Source organism: Cyanistes caeruleus, unplaced genomic scaffold (genome assembly GCF_971803275.1).
Source record: "Cyanistes caeruleus unplaced genomic scaffold, bCyaCae1.hap1.1 HAP1_SCAFFOLD_69, whole genome shotgun sequence".
Taxonomy (NCBI): domain Eukaryota; kingdom Metazoa; phylum Chordata; class Aves; order Passeriformes; family Paridae; genus Cyanistes; species Cyanistes caeruleus.
Window position 1 is genome coordinate 3,276,269 of NW_028255886.1, and position 6,571 is coordinate 3,282,839.

A 6,571-nucleotide genomic window follows, 5' to 3' on the forward strand; every position below is an offset into this window, starting at 1 on the left:
GGCTTCCTCTGTGCGTGGGAGAGAGTCCCCAGAGCCCCTGGGCTGGTCCCGCTGCCCCACCAGGGATGTTGCATGGGGCCTGCAAAGAAGGTGGAGAGTGACCAGAGCCAGCCCAGAGCTCTCCAGGCCCCTCTGCAGCTTTGGCCATGTCCACTGACATCTGGCTGCCATGGCCTTTCCCAACCCCCTTGCAGTGCCCAGTTCCCTAATGCAGAAGGGCGTCCCAGCACACCATGGAATGGTTCTGATCTGTGCTTCCTTCCAGATGAGGGTGGTAGGAAGGCTCCTCCAGCAGCTTGGCTGCATGAAGATTTTCTGCCTCTGGAGCCCCATGCAGGTATATTCTCACTGTCCCAGCAAGAAATAATCATTGACCACCTGTCATGAACCAGGTGACAGAAGCTTCTGTGGCTGTTGAGTTACAGGTGTGTCTGCATCAAGGACATTTCAAGCTCCTTTTCTGGTTGCTGCACGCAAGCCCAGCTCCCATCACAGGGGTGAGTGGTGTGTCCTTGCTGATCCCACAGGCTTGAGCCCTGGTTCTGTGGGATCCATTCATCTGAAATGGAAATACTTTCTGTTAAGGTTCTCCTAGAGGGAGGAATAAACCCACAGAAGACAAGATGCTGAGTGAACTGGATAGACGCCATGGTGGGTCCAAGTCCCTCAGCCTTCTCCTGAGACTCAGCAGCCAGGGGCTTTCTCTGCACATCTGGACATGCCGTGCCTGGCACAGTGGGAAGGGATCCATGGCAGCTTCACTGCCCCCTGCTGCTTTCATGTCCTGCAGGGCTGTTTCCCAGCCTGGCCTGGCTACAGCTTCTCCCCAGCCTCTGCAGGAAGGCATTTGGCATCAGCTGACAGGGAGCCCAAACTGCAGCACAGGCCATGCACAGCCAGAGATCCCTTGCAATTTCCCAGTCTTGGGGTAGATGTGGAATGGCAGCTCTTTGGAGGAGGGAGGGCCCTGTCCTGGCTCCGAAGTTTTGATGGCTTCCTGAACCTTATTCATGACTTGGACAAGTATTGCCTTTTGAAGATGCCACCTTCCTGTTGGGGAACAGCCCCACCTGATCCAGCTGTGGCTCTTCTTTTCTCCAGAGATGAACCCAAAGGCTGTGCTGAAGGCAGCGTTTCCCGGAGGAAGCAGTGGCTCATGGGCAGCCTCTGCTGCAGGAAGGGAGGCCATGCCAGGCACAGTCCCAGGAGGTAATTGCTGTGCCCCTGGGCCTGAGCCCTGCTGAGGCTTGAGCTGCCATCTCTGTTGCTTGGCTGTGTGAGCACAGTGCAGAGGAATTATCCTGAGCAGGCTCAGGGCACTCGGCTACTGAGCAGTTCTGCTGAGGTCCCTCCATGGGAGACACATCCCAAAACCTGGCAGCGGCTTCAAGGAATGCCCATGGTGGGGAAAGGGCTGAGGGGAGGGTAAAGCTCCAGTGTGCCCTGAGAGGGCCTGGCTCTGTCCCCTTGGGCTGGGGGAGCTGTCCCAGCTGAAGGACGGAGGGCAGGAGAGAGGGCAGGACGGAGGTAGGGATGTCTGTGACACTGAATGCTGCAGTTTGGCCCAGGGCTTAATGGTTACCTCTGTGGCAGGGAGAGCCCCTGGGCCCTGGGCTGGTGCCGCTGCCCCACCAGGGATATTGCACAGGGCCTGCAAAGAAGGTGGAGAGTGTCCAGAGCCAGTCCAGAGCTCCCCAGGCCCCTCTGCAGCTTTGGCCATATCCACTGACATCTGGCTCCCTTGGCCATCCCCTGACCCCCTTGCAGTGCCCAGTTTCCTAAGGCAGAAGGGGGTCCCAGCACACCATGGAATGGTTCTGATCTGTGCTCCTTTCTAGACGAGGGTGGTAGGAAGGCTCCTCCAGCAGCTTGGCTGCATGAAGATTTTCTGCCTCTGGAGCCCCATGCAGGTATGTTCTCACTGTCCCAACAAGAAATAATCGTTGACAACCTGTCACAAACCAGGTGACAGAAGCTTCTGTGGCTGTTGAGTTACAGGTGTGTCTGCATCAAGGACATTTCAAGCTCCTTTTCTGGTTGCTGCACGCAAGCCCAGCTCCCATCACAGGGGTGAGTGGTTTGTCCCTGCTGATCCCACAGGCAGAGCCCTGGTTCTGTGGGATCCATTCATCTGAAATGGAAATACTTTCTGTTAAGGTTCTCCGAGAGGGAGGAACAAACCTACAGAGGATAGTAAGTCGCTGGAGACATCCAAACACATGGATAAGATGTTGAATGAACTGGAGAGACGCCATAGTGAGTCCATGTCCCTCAGCCTTCTCTTGTGACTCAGCAGCTGGGGGCTTTCTCTGCACATCTGGACATGCTATGGCTGGCACAGCAGGAAGGCATCCATGCCAGCCTCGCTGTCCCACTGCTGCTTTCATGGCCTGCAGGGCTGTTTCCCAGCCTGGTCTGGCTGCAGCTTCTCCCCAGTCCCTGCAGGAAGGCATTTGGCATCAGGTGACAGGGAGCCCAAACTGCAGCACAGGCCATGCACAGCCAGAGATCCCTTGCAATTTCCCGGTCTTGGGCTAGATCAGGTGTAGGGGCTGTTTGGAGGAGGGAGGGCCCTGGCCAGCCCCAATAACCTCGCCTTTCTCCTGATCCTTAACCATGACTTTAACAAATATTGCCACTTGAACATGCCACCTCCTCAATGGGGAGTGGTTCCATCTGATCCAGCTGTGGCTTTTCCTTTCTCCAGAGATGAACCCAAAGGCTGTGCTGAAGGTGCCATTTCCCGGAGGAAGCAGTGGCTCATGGGCAGCCTCTGCTGCAGGAAGGGAGGCCATGCCAGGCACAGCCCCAGGAGGTAATTGCTGTGCCTCTGGGCCTGAGCCCTGCTGAGGCTTGAGCTGTAAATCTCTGCTCCTTGGCAGTGCCTGCCTTTCAGGGATTTTGCACAGAGCATGGAAAAGGTGTTGAGAATGTCCAGAGCCAGTCCAGAGCTTTCCTCAGGCCCCTCTGCAGCTTTGGCCATGTCCATTGACATCTGGCTCCCACGGCCTTACGTGACCTCCTTGCAGTGCCCAGTTCCCTAAGGCAGAAGGGGATCCCAGCACACCATGGAATGGTTCTGATCTGTGCTCCCTTCTAGATTGGGATGGTGACATGGAGCATTTGGAAGTGCTGGTAAATGGCGGTTTGAAGACCTTGCCAGATGCTGGAGGCAAGTTCTCAATGTCCCTTTCCGCACAGAACAATCCGTGTCAAGGTGGCAAAAGCTCACTCATGTGCCATTTCCCTCAAGAATCTGAAGGTTGACGGATTCTGGAAACCTTGCCCTGCTCCCTTCTGGAGCCCTGAGTGATCCCACAGCATTGCTGTCAGTGGGAGGAAGGAGCATTTAGCTGTCAATCTTCTTCCTGTGTGTAATGCCAGTGTCTCCTTCCGTGTGCTCTGTGCAGCCACAGAGAAGAGCAGAGAGGGAAGGGCTGGGCTCAGGGCTGTGCCCTGGGGCTCTGCCTTGTGTGGCTCCTTTCTGGCCCCAGGGAACCTGAGATGCTCCTGCTCCAGCTGCCAAGCCCTGGCCCTGCTTGAGGCTCAGTTTAGAGCTGCTGGCAGCTCCAGGGAGTCCTTTCTCCCCTGACTGCCATGCAAGGGGCTCCTTCCATCCCACTGTGGGCCCACTGCAGGGACGTGGTCCCCCTGTCCTTGCTACTGAGTGGAAGGCAGAGAGGAGGGAGTGTCTTGGAGGGCAGCAGTCACCTGGGTGTACTCACTGCCACTCCAGCCTGAAGAAGAATCTTCAGCAGTGTCACGGGAGTTGTTCTGTCCTGACTTTCTTTGCAGATGAACCTGATGATGAAGATGATCCGGATTCCCAATCCATATCAGTTACTGAGCCTGATGATGAGGAAGATTATGAGGGTAGGTCAAGGCCTTTCCCCCTGGGAGAGCCGCCAGCTCAGAGCCCAAGGCTTGGCCAGGGTGGCATCTCTGCAGGTGCCAGGACAGAGCCGTGCATGGTTGTGCCCTCACCCTGCGTGATCCTCTCACTGCTCCTGTGGCTCAGTGCTGCCTGTGCAGATCAGCAGACATGACTGAAGCTTCTGTGGCTGTTGAGTTATAGGTGTGTCTGCAGGGAGGACTTTCCCAGCTCCTGAGCTAAATTCTGCCAGCAAGCCCAGCTCCCATCACTGGGGTGTGTGGTGCCTCCCTGCTGATCCCACAGGCTGACCACTGGTTCTGTGGGATCCATTCCTGGGAAATGGAAATATTTTATATAATGGTCCCCTGAGAAAGAAGAACAAACCTATAGGAGATAGTAATGTAGCAATGGGGGAACTCAAATACCTGGACATAGTCCTGAATGATCTGGAGGGATGCCATGGTGGGTCCATGTCCCTCAGCCTCCTCCTGACACTCAGCAGCCAGGGGCTTTCTCTGCACATCTGGACACGCCGTGTGCCGGTACAGCAGGAAGGAATCCATGGTAGCCTCACTGCCCCACTGCTGCTTTCATGGCCTACAGGGCTGTTTCCCAGCCTGGCCTGGCTGCAGCTTCTCCCCAGCCTCTGCAGGAAAGCATTTTGCATCAGGTGACAGGGAACCCAAACTGCACCATGGGCCACGCACACCTTGAGATCCCCTGAAAATTTCCAGTTTCAGGCTAGTTCAGGTTTAGGGTCTGTTTGGAAGAGGGGTGGCCCTGGAGCATTTCCAAAACCGTGGGCATTTTCCTGATCCTTATCCATGTCTTTGACAAGTATTGCCTGGAGAAGACCAGCACAGCACAGAGAAATTGTGCCATTCGAGCTCAGGGGGTTGAGCAGTCTTGTGCCAAGGGGTGGCAAGGTGCCTGCAGGCCCCAGCTCTGGGGGAAACAGAGAACGTCCTGGCTGTATCCAGCGTGCTGCCAGCTCAGCAGTGGAGCACAGCACAGGCTCATGCTGCCCATTGCTCCCACAGATGCAGCTGGCACCACAGCACATGCTCAGAAGATCTGGGAGAGCATGAGAAGAGTTTTCTACCAGGGAACAGATGGTTTGATTAAGTTAATGGCCATTGTGGCTGGTGGAGCAGTTTTCCTGATGATGTGCTGTGCCGGAATCTGGTATTGCCGGAAGGGAAAACGGTGAGTGTTTTGCAATCTCGGCCTCAAACAGCTTCTTGAAAGGCTGCTCATAGTCAGGAAACATTCCCAGTGAGGCTGCTGTGCACTTGTGGGTAGTCAGTGGTTGCCCAAATAACTCTGCTGAGAGTTCTGCTGCTGCCCAGGCCTTTCATTGGCCTCTTAATTGCTGGGCCTTGTCCTGGGGAGCCCGCTGGGGCTGCAGCCAGTGCTGGCTCCCACTGAGGCTGCCTGGCCAAGAGCAGCCCCAGGAGCAGCAGGCAGAGGCAAAGCAAGGTGGGCAGGAGAAAGAGCGGGGACGAGATTGCCCTTGAAAGGCAGAGGCGCTCTGGGGCCCACTCCTGGTCAGGGACCCTGCCCAGAGCCATCCCCTGCTCGCTGCGGCCTTGAGGGGCAGCTGTCCAGCTGGGCTAAGCTGTGCCAGCAGCTCCAGCCCTGCTGGGGAGCCTTGGCCGCTCTGGGCCCTGCTGTTCAGGAGGGTCCCTGAGTGCCAGCGGTAGCTGGGGGCCTCAGCCACCTCCTCTCTCCACAGGAGCACCTCTGCAGCTTCAGAAGAGCAGCCAAAGATTTTAGTCTCTGAGAAGCTGACCTGTTATCCTCGCTCTCCACATCTCTCCCCATCTGCTGTGCTGCAGCTGCATCCCCGTCTTGAGGGCATCCCAAGACGCACACCTCCCAAGCGAGACCCTCTGCCCCTGAGCCCCCTGGCCCTGTTCCCTGGCCAGGACTGAAATTGGGCAGCCCCTGTCCACCAGAGCAGGGGTTGGCCCATGATTTTTGTTCAAATAAAGAGATGGAGCTGTCACCCCAGTGTCCAGCTGGTACCACCAGCAAAGCCCACATGGTACCAGCCCCGGCTGAGCTCCATGTCCAGAAGCAGGCAGGGCTGACCATGGTGTGGGCAGGCAGGAGCCAGGCAGGGGCTGCCGTGATCAGCGGTGGGGCCCCGAGGGGCTGGGGGAAGCCCATGCTGAGCGTCCCTGGGCTGTGAGGGCACATTTCCTTCAGTGGCATCACCTGGGCCTGCACCTCATGAGGCACACAGGGAAAATTTGGGCTCTCTCCTAAGGTGTGCAGGGATTCCCCATGAGGAGTGCAGTGGGGTTAAATTGAGAGGGTTTTTTACTCTTCTCAGCACAGCAAAGGGGACAGTCTTGGCTGAGGTTTTGCAGAGCTGGGAGGAAGCCTCTTGTGAGCCCTTGGGCCCGGCCTGTGGGCACAGCGGGCAGGTGGAGCCCATCCCTTGAGGCCAGTCCAGGCTGCTCGGGCCAGGCTGGGCCGGGTGAGCCGGGCCATTCTCTGGGGCACAGGAGGCACCCAGGGCTATAACTGGGGCCGTGGTTTTTCAGCTTGAAGGGAGGCTGGCTCTGTTGATTCAGAGGGCACAGCTTAGATCCCAGCTACCTTTGTAAACCTGCTGGGGAAGTGTTGAGGGCAGAGAGTTCCAACCCTTCTCACTGGGAAGCTGGGCTGATGCTGTGGGGTTTTTTAATT

At 56.9% G+C, this 6,571-nt stretch overlaps 1 long non-coding RNA gene across 1 annotated transcript; it reads left to right on the forward strand.

The window, feature by feature from the left end:
• Positions 1–268: 268 nt before the first annotated feature.
• Positions 269–5,882, forward strand: LOC147647073 (uncharacterized). Its single transcript, XR_015281688.1, has 8 exons — positions 269–337; positions 426–497; positions 586–651; positions 1,102–2,070; positions 2,158–2,256; positions 2,708–3,873; positions 4,915–5,080; positions 5,610–5,882. It is a non-coding gene; the product is annotated as an uncharacterized LOC147647073 (long non-coding RNA).
• The last annotated feature ends 689 nt before the right edge of the window (positions 5,883–6,571 follow it).